Source organism: Plecotus auritus (assembly GCF_963455305.1).
Source record: "Plecotus auritus genome assembly, chromosome: 7".
NCBI classification, from domain to species: domain Eukaryota; kingdom Metazoa; phylum Chordata; class Mammalia; order Chiroptera; family Vespertilionidae; genus Plecotus; species Plecotus auritus.
This window is the reverse complement of record NC_137774.1, coordinates 70,730,463-70,745,551: the sequence shown is the minus strand read 5'-3', so window position 1 is coordinate 70,745,551 and position 15,089 is coordinate 70,730,463.

The following is a 15,089-nucleotide window of genomic DNA, read 5'->3' as shown; positions in this document are numbered from 1 at the left end:
GTGAAGCTCTTTATTTGCCCTTCAATTCTGAATGATAGCTTTGCTGGGTAGAGTAATCTTGGTTGTAGGTTCTTGCTATTCATCACATTGAAAATTTCTTGCCACTCCCATCTGGCCTGCATAGTTTCTGTTGAGAAATCAGCTGACAGTCGTATGGGTGCTCCCTTGTAGGTAATTAACTGTTTTTCTCTTGCTGCTTTTAATATTCTCTCTTTGTCTTTTGCTCTTGGCATTTTAATTATGATGTGTCTTGGTGTGGTCCTCTTTGGGTTCCTTTTGTTTGGGGTTCTGTGCGCTTCCTGGACTTGTAAGTCTATTTCTTTCACCAGGTGGGGGAAGTTTTCGGTTATTATTTCTTCCCATCGGTTTTCAGTATCTTGCTCTCTCTCTTCTTCTGGCATCCCCATAATTCTGATGTTGGTACACTTGAAGTTGTCCCAGAGTCTTCTTACACTATCTTCAACTTTTTGGATTTTTTTTTTCTTTTTGCTTTTTCGATTGAGTATTTTTTGCTTCTTTGTATTTCAATTCTTTGACTTGATTCTTGTGTTTCTCTAGTCTGTTGTTGGGTCTCTGTATAATATTTTTTTATTTCAGTCAGTGTATGTTTAATTTCTAGTTGGTCCTTTTTCATATTTTCAAGGGTCTCGTTATATTTATCGGCCTTTTCTAGGATATTCTTGAAAAGCCTTATAACTGTGGTTTTGAATTCTATATCCAGTCATTTGTTTTCCTCCATTTCTTTCGTTTGTGATCTGTTTCTTTGATGCCACATTTTCACTGATTCCCTGAGTTGGTAGGGTAGATTTGTGTGCTAGGTTTCCTATATGGCCCAGTGGGTCGGCCTCCCCAGTTAACCTGAGGTGGACACTCTTGGTGCACCCCTTTGTGGACTGTGTGTACAGCCTTGTTGTAATGAAGTCTTCATTGTTGTTGGTATCACTGGGAGGAATTGACCTCCAGGCCAGACGGCTGTAAGGATCAGCTGTGTCTACCCTGGGAGAAGTTCGGTGCTGGAGACAGCCTTATAGGATTAGACTTGCCAAAATGCAATAGCCTCTGTGCTCAGCTTGAATGGGGTGGAGTCTCAGGGTGGAGCAGACAGTCTTGGCTTCCAGTCAGCCTTGCCCTTGCACGCACGCGCACGCCTTCAGACCTCTGCCTTTCCCGGCTCCCAAGTCTCCGCCCAAGAGTCCAGATTCCCCCCGTAAGAGCGTGGGTCCCCAGGGGCTCGCCTGGAACTGGGGTTCAGTGCAGTCAGAACTGGGGTTCAATGCGGTCAGGGGCTTCCTTCCCCCTTCCTCCAGAGAAAGTCAGCCAGGCTCTCAGCCGCCCTTCCTCTCTGCGTGCACAAAGACCCTTTGCCGTACCTCCAATTCTCTGTGAGCTTTTCTCTTTCCTTCTAGTTGTAGAATTTTCACTCAGCCAGCTTTCCTGTGGTTCTGGATGGTGTCCGTTCTGTCTTTTAGTTGTAGTTTTGAAATTGTTGTGCGAGGCAGCAGTTTAAGTGCTTACCTATGCCGCCATCTTGGTTTCTCCTCAAATGCCAAGTTGTACTTTTTGATGACTCATTTTTACTTACCAAGATCCACCAGTATTTTTAATACTCACAAACATAAGATTTCCACCTAACACTAGCCACCTTGCTCAACCCCCCACCACAGGAATGTCTTTTATGCCTAGAGAATATCTAGAAGAGGGGTCAATAAAATTTTTCTATAAAAGGTTAGACAGTAAATATTTCAAGCTTAGTGGCCCATATGACCTCTGTTGAAAGTAAAGATGCTCCTTGACTTATGGCGGGGCTATGTCCCAATAAAGCCACTCTAAGTTGAAAACCGTAAGTTGAAAAAGCATTTAATACACCTAACTTACTGAACATCCTATCTCAGCCCAACCTATCTTAACTGTCCAGAACACTTACATTAGCCTACAATTGGGCAATTATCTTGAGTTTTTTCTCAGGACTAATTGCCTTCATCTTCTCACCAGAGACAGGAGACACAGATGGGCATTTTATAGACATGATGGGAGGTCACAATACAATATTGAAAAATTGTATTTGGCAACACAGTACATTGTAGAATATTAGTTTTGTTTTTTTTTATCATGGTGATTGTGTGGCTGACTGGGAGCTGTGGCTTACTGCTGCTCAGCATCATGAGAGAGTATCGGACTGCATACCACTAGCTCAGGAAAAGATCAAAATTCAAAGTACGTTTTCTACTGAGTGTGTATCAGTATTGCGCCACCGTAGAGTAGAAAATGTATAAATTGAACCATTGTAAATCAGGACCATCTATATTCAACTCTCTTGTTGTAGTGTGAAAGTAGTTCTGGAGTATAGGAACGCCAATGGGTGTGATTGTGTTCCATTAAAAGTTTATGGACACTTAAACTTGAATTTCATATAATTTCCACATAGCATGAAATATTCTTCTTTTTATTTTTCAATCATTAAAAATTTAAAAAATCATTGTATGGCTTGCCAGTCATATAAAACAGGTGGTGGCCAGATTTAGTCCATGAGATAGGTAGTTTGCCAACCCTTAATCTATTTTTTAAAATATATTTTTATTGATTTCAGAGAGGAAGGGAGAGGGAAAGAGAGATAGAAACATCAATGATGAGAGAGAATCATTCATTGGCTGCCTCCTGCACGTCCCCTACTGGGGATAGAGGCCACAACCTGGGCATGTGTCCTTGACTGGAATTGAACCCGGGACCCTTCTACTGAGCCAAACCAGTTAGGGCGCCAACCCCTAATCTAAATGCTGCATTTTATTCTCTCAGCTCCCCAAACTCAGTCTTCTGGGTCTGGATATTTTCAATGCCTGTGAGAATTGGATTACATGATTTCATATTTTCAGAAGGTGCAAATATCTAACAGGGGTCCTCAAACTTTTTAAACAGGGGGCCAGTTCACTGTCCCTCAGACCGTTGGAGGGCCAGACTATAGTTTAAAAAAACAACTATGAACAAATTCCTATGCGCACTGCGGGCCCGGGACGAGTCGGCTGCTAAGCAGGACAGGCAGCGGCACCCGGCGGGCCGGATAAATGTCCTCAGCGGGCCGCATGTGGCCCTCGGGCCGTAGTTTGAGGACCCCTGATAAAGATCATATGCACCCATTCATTTATGTAATCTTTAAAAATCCCATGTGTCAACCTTTGTTGTTTTTTTACTGGTAACTTTTGTACATTTACAATAATTGTCATTATTGACATATTTGGACCTGTTCCTGCTCTCATTTCAGTTTATCTCAATTTTTCTGTTTCCTTTTAATCCTCTTACTTGAAAAATTGATATCTAAATTTCTCATATCACAATATAAGAATTTAGCGCACACTCATTCCTTGGCCTTCCTCTATCTTACTATGTTGGTAACTTTTAATTCTGTCTTTTTAAAAAGTATATTTTTTATTGATTTTTAGAGAGAGAGGAAGGAGAAGGATAGAGAGATAGAAACATCGATGAGATAGGAAGTTATTGATTGTCTGCCTCCTGCACTGTACCACCCTGGCATGTGCCCTGACTGGGAATCAAACCCATGACCTCTTGGTTCCTGGGTCGATGCTCAACTGCTGAGCCACACCGGCTGGGCTAATTCTGTCTTGAATATATTTTATTTTTTTATCTAGTCTTAGAGATTTCTCAAGGACAGTAATAATGTTTTTCAAGGAATTTTTGCACTTTACCTCATATATCAGTTGCACGTTTTCTTGTGGGTTTTTTTTTTTTACTCTTATTTAAATACTTCATCCCAAACAAGTTTGCATAGATGTGTCTTAAAACTTCTGAGGCCTTGTATGTCTTAAGAATATTTTTTTTTACCATGCCCTTGTATTTGAAAGCAGTTTGATTGGATCTAAGATTTTAAATTTTAAGTTATTTTCCTGGAATATTTTGAATATACTATTCCATTATCCTTAATTTTTTTTAGCTTGCAGTTTCACTGTTGAAACATTTGTTTTAAGGTCCTGGTTTTGATCTTTTAAAATTATTATTATGAAATATAGTTTATATACATTTTTAAATGTACAATTCAGAGATGCGCCCCTGCTTTGCCACAGCATCTGAGGTTTGAGCCTCACCAGCCCCTCCCCCAGGATATTGTTGCAACTGGCCAGCCCCTGTACCTAGAACCATGTGCAACCAAAGGCAGTGATCAAAAATGCAACAGGCCTCGGTGGAATGCGCTACTCAGGCGTTGGAGAAATAGAACATAGAGAAGGGCATTCAGGCCCATATTAGAGTTTGACAAAAAGTACTACCCCCTCTGGCACTGCATCCTGGGGAAGAACTTTGGTAATCACGTGGCACATGAAACCAAACACTTCATTTGCTTCTACCTGGGCGAAGTGGCCACTCTGTTCAAATCTGGCTAAAAGCATGGCCTGGGCCTCACTCCTTGTGATCCATCCAAAAACAAGTACTGCAGCCTAAATTCCAAGAGCCAGAGACTGAACTCTTCAGCTTGCCTAAAGGAGCACTTGATCTTGAACCTTTATGTGTTGTTTCATGCAGCACAATCTCTGTACTTATTTGTTGTGGTGATAAAACCAATTAGCAAAACAGCTTACATTTGTATTTATTTTCTATGCCATACCTCTCTGCCCCGTGTTTTTTCTCCTCAAAATCCATTTCTTTCCAGCCTGGCCCATGTATGGCTCAGTTGGTTGGAGCAATCATCCTGTGTACCATAAGGTGGTAGATTTGATTCCCAGTCAGGGCACACATCTAGATTGTGGGGTCGATTCCTGGGATGGGAGGCAACCGATCGATGTTTCTCTCTTTCTCTCTCTCCCTTCTCCCACCCCTCTAAAAAAAATCAGTAAAAACATATCCTCGGGTGAGGATAAAATAAAATAAAAGGAATCCATATCTTTTTTTAAAAATCTGTTGGGGGTGAGGGGGAAGTACAATTCAGTGGTCTCTAGTATATTCACAAAATTGTGCAACCATCACCACTATCTAATTCTAGAACATTTCTATCATGCAAAAAAGAAAGCCTGTACTCATTAGCAGCCACTCCCTGTTTCTGCCAGTCTCCAGCAACCACTGATCTAATTTCTGTCTCTGGATTTGCTTATTCTGGACATTTCATACCAATGGAGAGAAGCATGCTTACTCTTCACCCCATTATACACCCCTCCGGTCAGGTCTTTACCTCTCTTCCTCTTACGAGTTGAATTGAATCTCCAAAAGCTCAGTCTCCGTTCTAACCCCTAGTTACCTCAGAATGTTACCTTATCTGGAAATAGGGTCTTTGCAGATTTAACCCAGTTACAATGAGGTCATTAGGGTGGGCCCTAATCCAATAGGACTGGTGTCCTTATGAAAAGGGGAAACTTGGGCATAGTTGGATAGCACAGAGGGAAGACGGCCATGTGACTGGCATCTACAAGCCAAGAAACACCAAAGAGTCCCAGCAAACAAAAGTTGGAAGGTGCAAACAAGGACTCTCCCCTAGAGCCTTCAGGGGGAGCATGGGTTTCTGGCTTCCAGAACTGTGAGACAACACATTCCTGTTGGGTAAGCCATTCACGTTGTTATAGCAGCCGCAGGACACGTGTGTACGCCCCCAGGGAGAAGCAGCCTTAGGTGAGATGCTTCTCAGATTGTCCCCCAGCCCGGGGCCCGAGAGGAGGGGCAGGGCAGCCACTGTGTGGGAACCCCTTTCACGTCATGCGTGGTTCAGGGTTCAGGGTTCAGGTTCAGGGTTTGGGTTCTGGAGGAGGCCGCACACAAATGAAAGAGACTAGAAAAATATTAATTTGGGAAATGGGGGCCAGGCGGAAGCCCAACTCTAGTGGGAGGACTCCCTTTGCTTTGGCCTTGCCATCCCTTTTATTCAGGTCTGGGATACACCCAATTGCCCTTAGGCAGGCAATTCCAGTAACAGGCAGATTATCTTATCAGTAAGGATTTACATAATTATTTATGTTATTTTATTTTTTTTAAATATCTTTTATTGACTTTTTACAGAGAGGAAGGGAGAGGGAGAGAGAGTTAGAAACGTCGATGAGAGAGAAACACCAATCAGCTGCCTCCTGCACATCCCCTACTGGGGATGTGCCCGAAACCAAGGTACATATCCTTGACCAGAATCAAACCCGGGACTCTTGAGTCCGCAGGCCGACGCTCTATCCACTGAGCCAAACCGGCCAGGGCTTACATGATTATTTGGTGGGGATGTTGTTTCAGCTACAATTGTCTCAATTAGATAGGGAGTGGTTGGCTCTGACCTTTCAGAGCTTCAAGGTTGACCAGCCTTCCGGGTTCCTTGTCCACACCTTTCTAATTATCGAGACAATGATCTGTTTCCGGCATCACTGCACTGACTTGGGCTCACCTGCTCCATCCTGTCTCACAAGAACAGGGCTTTCGTGTCCTCCTGAAACTACCTGAGGTCATGTTGGCCAGTCTTAGTCCCTTGGGTGCAGGGAGCAGGCAGGCAGTGATGGGGAGAAGCCAAGGCAGAACTCATAGCTCCCCTTGTTTTTTTTTTTCCTGGTTAATCCTCACCCAAGGATATATTTTCTCCCCATTGATTTTCAGAGAGAGTGGAAGGGAGGGGGAGCGAGAGAAATATTGATGTGAGAGAGACACATTGATTGATTTCCTCCCGAGACCGGAGCTGCAACTGAGGTACATGCCCTTGACTGGAACCAAACATTCTGCAGGCAGACACTCTAACCACTGAGCAACTGACTAGGAGCTCCCCAGGGGGCTGCTCCTGTCTCCTGTCACCCAGGGCTGCTTATAGGTTATTCCTTTTTGTCTGTCCTGCCCCTCCAGGGCTGAGGGAGCTGCTGTTATGCTAATTCTGATCAGAACCCCCCACCCCATATTAATAAAAAGCACACACACACAACCATTTATTGGACACTTCCTCTATACCAGGTTCTGTGCCAGACACTGGATATAAATGAGGTAAAAATATAAAAGATGCCCAGTGCCTGGAGAGGGAGCCAGGAACACATTTCAAGGATAGAAAGTGGATAGGTGAGCCTGGCAGAGTGGCTCAGTGGTTGAGCGTCGACCTATGAACCAGGAGGTCACAGTTCGATTTCCAGTCAGCGCACATGTCCGGATTGCAGGCTCAATCCCCAGTGTGGGGTGTGCAGGAGGCAGCCAATCAATGATTCTCTTTCATCATTGATGTTTCTATCTCCCTCTCCCTTCCTCTCTGAAATCAATAAAAAATACTTTTAAAAAAGAATTTTATAAAAGTAAAAAAAGAAAGTGGATTGGTCATTCTGCACCTCCAGCTCTTTGGATTGAATCCCTTAGTGCTCCAGCCTTCCTCCCCAACAGCATGCCGCCCACCCCCTGGCTCCCTGCGTGCTAGCCTCTTGGCCTTTCCTCGGTCCCTTGAACATATGCTGAGTAATGGAAGTAAGAGAAAAGATTATTTTAATTTTATAGATTAACGGAAGCTCAGAGAGGTTAGACAATGCCCTTCAAATCACTCATCTGGGTGATATTGAAGAGGGATTGAAACTCAAGTCATCTGCAGGCAGAAATGGTTGATTGACACCCCTCCTCTGTCCCATATCATTCTCCCCTTCTTTGATTACAGAAGCTTGAGTTTTAGCTGGTTACTCTGCCTTCTGCTTCCCTAAACCCTGGATAATGAGACACAAATTAAAGTTCTCCGGGAAGTCTCCTGCAAAGGAAGGAGGCATGCCCTTCTTCCCCACTTCTACATTCCCATTACTTGGGACTCCAACAGCTTATACCACGAGATGGGGCCACACTCAAAGGGTGGCAGAGCAGTGAGCTGGGAAAAGTCTGGACTTGTACGTGAGAAAACAACAAACTCCTATCTTTTTAAAGCCTCTGTTATTTTTTTATTATTACTTTGCAGTCAGGGTCAACTTCATGTGTGTGAACTTGTGGCCTAGGGTTCTCCACTTGGAAAGTTCCCACATTTGCTTTACTTACTGCTGTGGCCAATTTGAAACTCTTTTTTAAAAAAAACATATTTTATTGAATTTTAACAGAGAGGAAGGGAGAGGGATAGAGAGTTAGAAACATTGATGAGAGAGAAACATCGATCAGCTGTCTCCTGCACACTCCCTACTGGGTATGTGCTCGCAACCAAGGTACATGCCCTTGACCAGAATCGAACCTGGGACCCTTGAGTCCGCATGCCGATGCTTTATCCACTGAGCCAAACCGGTCAGGGCCAATTTGAAACTCTTAATAATATTGGAACAAGGGGATCTGTGTTTTTATTTTGAACTAGAGGCCCAAAAGATTCCTACAATAGGGCTTCCTGCAGTGGTCTACTTCCCTCCCTTCTCCCCTGCCCTGCCTGCTTCCCTCCCTTCTCCCCTGCCCTGCCTGCTTCCCTCCCTTCTCCACAGCCCCACTTGCTTGCTTCTCCACAGCTTCGCTCCCTTCTGCAACACTTGGCTTCCTTCTACGCTGTCTTTAGTCTTTGCTCTACTCCTGGATATGCAAATCAACAGCCATCTTGGTTGGGTTTATTTGCATACTCGCTCCTGATTGGCTGGTGGGCGTGGTGGAGGTACGGTCAATTTGCATATTACTCTTTTATAGGATTGGGCCCTGAAAATTATGTATCTGGTTCTGTTTGCAGCTGAACCTAATCCTAAATGCTACAGGTAACTCTGAAGCCCAAACTTTTTCTACCGCCTGGTCAGCCATTTTCTGAGTTATCCAGTTCTAAGACCAACCCCTTGTGTCTGAAATGTAGGGGACTTCAATGACCTCTAAACGTCCATTGGCCTTTCTGTTAGAAGGACCCCAAATTTCCTTTGAATGCATGGGTTTGGGAGGTATGATCCACCTCCAGCTTCAAGGTTGGGCATCTGAAGTTGGCCCAAGACAATCAAGGCTTCTCATTCCCTGGTCATGGGGATTAATTTAAGCTGGGGACAGCGACCCACTCCCAGCCAGTGACAGTCAGATCCATAACTTTTGTTTCATCTGTAGGGAAAAGGAGCCCCAATAGGATGAGGAGAAGCTAAGACTTAAGGACACTGTTCAAGCCCCTGCATTGAGTTTTGCCTCAGCCACCCCCAAACTTTCTAGTTACCCTGTAACATTTATCACCACCATCACCATCTTTTTCTCTAAAGCCAGTTGAATTGTATTTTCTGTTACTTGCAATGGCATAAGCCCTAATTAATTCATAAAATTTTCTCAAACACAGGGAAACCTTTACAATAATATCTTAATGAAAATTAAGATTAACAGGACTATTATCTTTGCAGGATTCTGATGTTTCGTTTTGTTTTCTGAGCCACTTGAACATAGTAAAGCATATTTAGGGAAATGATCGAGATGCCTCCTAGGGCCTGGGCAGCTAAGAGTCCTCTTCATGCCTCCATATCACAGTGTCATAAAGAATCTGTTTAGCTATAGTACACTTTTAGGTCTTTAAGAAGTATACTCATAGGAACACTGAAAAGAGAAATGCAATAAACAGCATACAATTTTCTATACATTTTATTAAACAACTATTTTTTGCTATCATTGGGAGAATAGAAAAGTGGAAAATACTACAATTTTCTCAAAAATGTTTAACCTCAAGTTGTCTAATTCATAGAGCTGGTATGATTCAATCTTTTTTGCATGTGTGATAAAATTTACAATTTTAACCATTTTAAGTGTACATTTTGGTGACATTATACATTCACAGTGTTTCTAATCATTTCTAATTTCTTACTCCTTACAACATATTATTGTCTTGCCCAATGGGTTACTAAATTAAAAATTGTATTAAAACTTATAAATGCAAGATATACCCTATATTAATATTGCCCACCATAAAAATAAATATTTAAGAGTGAATCTGTATGGAATCACTGTTGTAAATTTTAACATCTTTTTTTTTAAAATAAATCTTTATTGTTCAGATTATTACAAGTGTTCCTCTCTTTTTTTCCCCCATAGCTCCCCTCCACCTGATTCCCCACCCCACCCCACCCCATGCCCTTATCCCCCGCCACTGTCTTCATCCATAGGTGTAAGCTTTTTGTCCAATCTCTTCCCGCACCCCTCACACCCCCTCCCCCCTGAGAATTGTCAGTCCACTCCCTTTCTATGTCCCTGATTCTATTATATTCACCAGTCCATTCTGTTATTCAGATTTTTTATTCATTTGATTTTTAGATTCACTTGTTGGTAGGTATGTATTTGATGTCATTTTGTTGTTCATAATTTTTATCTTTACCTTTTTCTTCTTCTTCCTCTTCTTAAAGAATACCCTTCAGCATTTCATGTAATCTTGCTTTGGTGGTGATGAACTCATTTAGTTTTTTCTTGTCTGTGAAGCTCTTTATCTGACCTTCAACTCTGAATGATAGCTTTGCTGGGTAGAGTAATCTTGGTTGTAGGTTCTTGCTATTCATCACTTTGAATATTTCTTGCCACTCCCTTCTGGCCTGTATAGTTTCTGTTGAGAAATCAGCTGACAGTCGTATGGGTACGCCCTTGTAAGTAACTAACCATTTTTCTCTTGCTGCTTTCAAGATTCTCTCCTTGTCTTTTGCTCTTGGCATTTTAATTATGATGTGTCTTGGTGTGGTCCTCTTTGGATTCCTCTTGTATGGGGTTCTGTGTGCTTTCTGGACTTGTAAGTCTATTTCTTACACCAGGTAGGGAAAGTTTTCGGTCATTATTTCTTCTAATAGGTTTTCAATATTTTGCTCTCTCTCTTCTTCTGGCACCCCAAAAATTCGGATGTTGGTACGCTTAAAGTTGTCCCAGGGGCTCCTTACACTATCTTCATATTTTTGGATTCTTTTTTCTTTTTGTTTTTCTGGTTGGGTGTTTTTTGTTTCCTCATATTTCAGATCTTTGGTTTGATTCTTGGGGTACGTTGATCTACAGTTGAGTTTCTGTATATTCTTTATTTTAGACAGTGTATGCTTAATTTCTGACTGGTCCTTTTCCATTTTTTTTGGCATTCTCATTAAGATCCTTAAAGGTCTCACTGAGTTCCTCAGAGGTTTTTAGAAGATTCTTGAGTAACCTTATAAATGTGGTTCTGAACTCTATGTCGTCCAGTAGTTTGCTTTCCTCCATTTCTTTCATTTGTGACATGTTTCTTTGTCTCCGCATTTTGGTTGCTTCCCTGTGTTGATGGAGTGGCTTTGTGTGGTAGGTGACCTATAGGGGCCAGTAGCTCAGCCTCCCCAATCACCTGAGGTGGACGCCTTTGGTACACCCCTTTGTGGGCTGAGTGCAAAGTCTTGGTGTAGTTAAGCCTTGATTGTTGTTGGTACACTGGGAGGAATTGACCTGCAGGCCAATTGGCTGTGAGGACCCGCTGTGTCTATAATAGAAGAACTGCTGCGCTGGAGACACACTTATGGTGCAGGACTTGTTTCAGAGGGGCTTTGGTGCCCACTGAGTCTGTCTCTTGAATGTGTCACTTATGGATGTGAGGAGTTGAAATCTGGTGTTTCACACTGACCACTAGGTACACTGGCTTCTAGATCTCCAATGGGGTACAGGTCAGCTACCGTCTGAGGCCACCCAGCAGGAGCTACAGCGAGAACTACAGTTTTCTCCTCTTTGCTTGGGGTTTGGAGGTTTTGGAGCTGTCTGACCCTGGCTTCAAGTTTGCTAGGTTAAGCTGTGATAGGGCAGACCATTCATATGCTAAAGCCGCTGCTTGGAGCTTGGGTGGGTTTGTAGGTTGTGCGGGGCGGGGTCTCAGGGCATCACTAGGCTAGGGTGTGGCAAACAGCAATGGCTGCCAGTTAGCCGTCCCTGCGTCCCATGCCCCAGCGCAGTAAACAATTATTCCTGCCCGCAGCTCTGCAAGCAAGCCACCCTCACTTTCCGACCCGATGGCAGACAGTCCAGCTTCTCCCTGTAGGAGTTTGGGTCCCCCGCGTCTCCCCAGAAACTGGATTTCAGAGTAATCGGGGGCTTGTCTCCCTTCGGGCTGAAAAAAGCAATGCCTGCCACCAGCCCAGATTGCTCGCCTTCATACCTCAGCTTTTCAACGCTTGTGCACGTCTCAATGCTCTTTTCTCTTTCCTTCTAGTTGTAGAACTTCCACTCAGCCAGCTTTCCCGTGGTTCTGGGTGATAGACGTTTTGTCTTTTAGTTGTAGTTTTGAAATTGTTGTGCAAGGCAGCAGTTTAGGTGTTTACCTATGCCGCCATCTTGGATCATCTCTGAAATTTTAACATCTTTTCTCCAAAGAACATTATTTTCTCAAAATGTTCTCAAGTTTTTCCCCACTTACAAATCTAAAGAGACTAATGGAATAAATATATCTCCTGGAAAATATTAATGAAAAGATAGGACATGAAAAGTCTTTTTTTCTATTAATCCATGGCTTAAAGCCTTTAAAATAACTTGATCAGTGACTGGTATTGTGTTAAATGGTGACCACAAAATAGTCTGTTAGTTTCCTGGCATGCCATTTTTCAACAGTGCGCTGTAATTATAATGGACTTTATTGACATAATAAATATGAGAGCACAGGTGGTATCCGTTTCAAGATGTTTAATTGAAGAAATGAAAGATCTTGTAATATGGAGTTGACACGGAGAATTTGTCAAGCCACAATAAAATTTTTCAGTAGCTGTGACCTTGGGGTCATTAAATGACTGGTCAAGAGGAAAAAATGTTTATGATATAGAAGTGACTACATGGACTTATTTTATTCTTAGTTATAATGCCAAAGGTGAGAGGGAATAGCTCCCCACCACCACCTAGTGTAAAGCTGAGCGGGGAAATCTATACAAATGCTGTCTGAAATCATAAGCTATCATTAAATAATAAAACATGGCCTACATTTATTTTTAAGAATACTGAAAAAAAGAAGTGAAGGCTCCTGGAATTTTACTACACAGCCATGTCAGCATGCATAAACACTAAAACATGAAGAAAAAAAATCAGTGATTTTTTTCAAAACAGTAATTGAGGCTATGTTACAGATAATTCTCATACAAATCAAGATGTAAATACAAAAATAATATTTAATTTAGGGCAAAGCATAAAAAGTTGTGCAAATTCCAAGGACCTTTTAAAAACTAAGCTGATAGCCCTGACCGGTTTGGTTCAGTGGATAGAGGGTCGGCCTGCGGACTCAAGGGTCCCAGGTTCCATTCCGATCAAGGGCATGTACCTTGGTTGTGGGCACATCCTCAGTGGAGAGTGTGCAGGAGGCAGCTGATCGATGTTTCTCTCTCATCCATGTTTCTAACTCTCTATCCCTCTCCCTTCCTCTCTGTAAAAAATCAATAAAATATATTAAAAAAATAAATAAAAACTAAGCTGATATGGCTGGCCTGGCTGGTGTTGTTCAGTGGTTAGAACATTGGTCTGCTCACCGAAGGGTACTCAGGTTTGATTCCCTTCCTCTCTTTCTTTCTTTCTTTCTTTCTTTCTTTCTTTCTTTCTTTCTTTCTTTAAATATATTTTTATTGATTTCAGAGTGGAAGGAAGAGGGAGAGAGAGATAGAAACATCAACAATGAGAGAGACTCATTGATTGGTTGTCTCCTGCACACCCCCTACTGGGGATCAGGCTGCAACCCAGGCATGTGCCCTTGAGCAGAATCGAACCCAGGACCCTTCAGCCCTCAGGCCAACGCTCTATCCACTGAACCAAACCAACGAGGGCCCTTCCTTTCTTTCTAAAATCAATAAACACATCTTTGGGTGTGAATAAAAAAAAAAAAGTAAAAAAAACCCCAAAACTTTGTAGTTGGCTTCTGGTTTTAACAATTGAGAAAAAAAAAATGATGTGAAAAGTGTAAGAGAACCAACACAAGGGAAAGGGTTTCCTGCTTGATTACCTTGGGTGTCTCCTCCATGGAACTGGTGGCACCCATAGAGCACTACCAAGGCTGCAGGGCCCTCTGTGGCTGTTTCCATCTGGGCTCTAAGAAGGAAGGCGAAAAAATAAGTTGATACTCCCTGGAAACTTGTGACAATTGTCTGCTTTTTGTGTGTAATAGAATTTATGGGTAATTTAGGGGAAATTGAGTTGAAAAGGGGAATAGTAGAGCCATTCAACCTGTTTTCATAGCTTGCCTAGGCAAAGATACTATAAAGCAGGAATCCCAGGTTAACAGTATTATGCCACCCATTTAGTAATGGTTATCAATGGAATGTGGCCTTTTGTACTTCCCCAACCATTATTTCATAGGGATGGCTGTAATATTACTCTTACAAGTTTTAAAATGGGGGAGGTCATGTTTATTGACATTTGACATGTCATTTGAGGTCTAGAGAGGTTGAGTAACTCGTCTAAGATCACACAGCAAATTAAGGTCCAAAACTAGAAACAAGCCCTATAATACAAATCTACTGATCTCCCCATCATGGTGCACAACAGCTTCTCTGCACCCTAAATGAATAGAATGTCTTCTCCCCGCCCCCCCCTTTTTTTCAGCTTTGACACATATTAGAGGCTGATATTATTCATGATTATGAAATGATTCACTTAGCAAACACTAGCTACATGCAAGGCACTGCATTAGCAGTGGGAGGATTCCGAGGTGAACAAGCTTTCAAAGAGCTTCAGTCTAGAAGAGACCAACACATACACAAGTAAATCTACTGCATTTTCCCACAGGGGCTGCACCTTTGTATTCATCTTTGTCCCACTGGATCTATCCAAACCTTTTATTTGACAGGCTAGAGGCCTGGTGCACGAATTCGTGCACCTGTGAGGTTCCTCGGCCTGGCCTGCAGAATCAGGCCGAAACCAGCTCTCTGACATCCCCTGAGGGGTCCCAGATCGCGAGAGGGCACAGGCCAGGCCGAGGGACCCCACTGGTGTATGATGGGGGCCTGGGAGGAACGCGGGAGGTTGGTCAGCTGGGGAGGGACCGTGGGAGTGCTCCAGGGCATGTCCGGCCCCTCTCATTCAGTCCTGATTGGCTGGACCCCAGCAGCAAGCTAACCTACTGGTTGGAGTGTCTGCCCCCTGGTGGTCAGTGCAGGTCATAGTGAGCGGTTGAGCAGCCTTAGCATATCATTAGCATATTATGCTTTAATTGGTTGAATGGCTGACCGGTCTACTGGACACTTAGCATATTAGGCTTTTATTATATAAGGTAGGGAAAATGAAGCTCAGAGAGC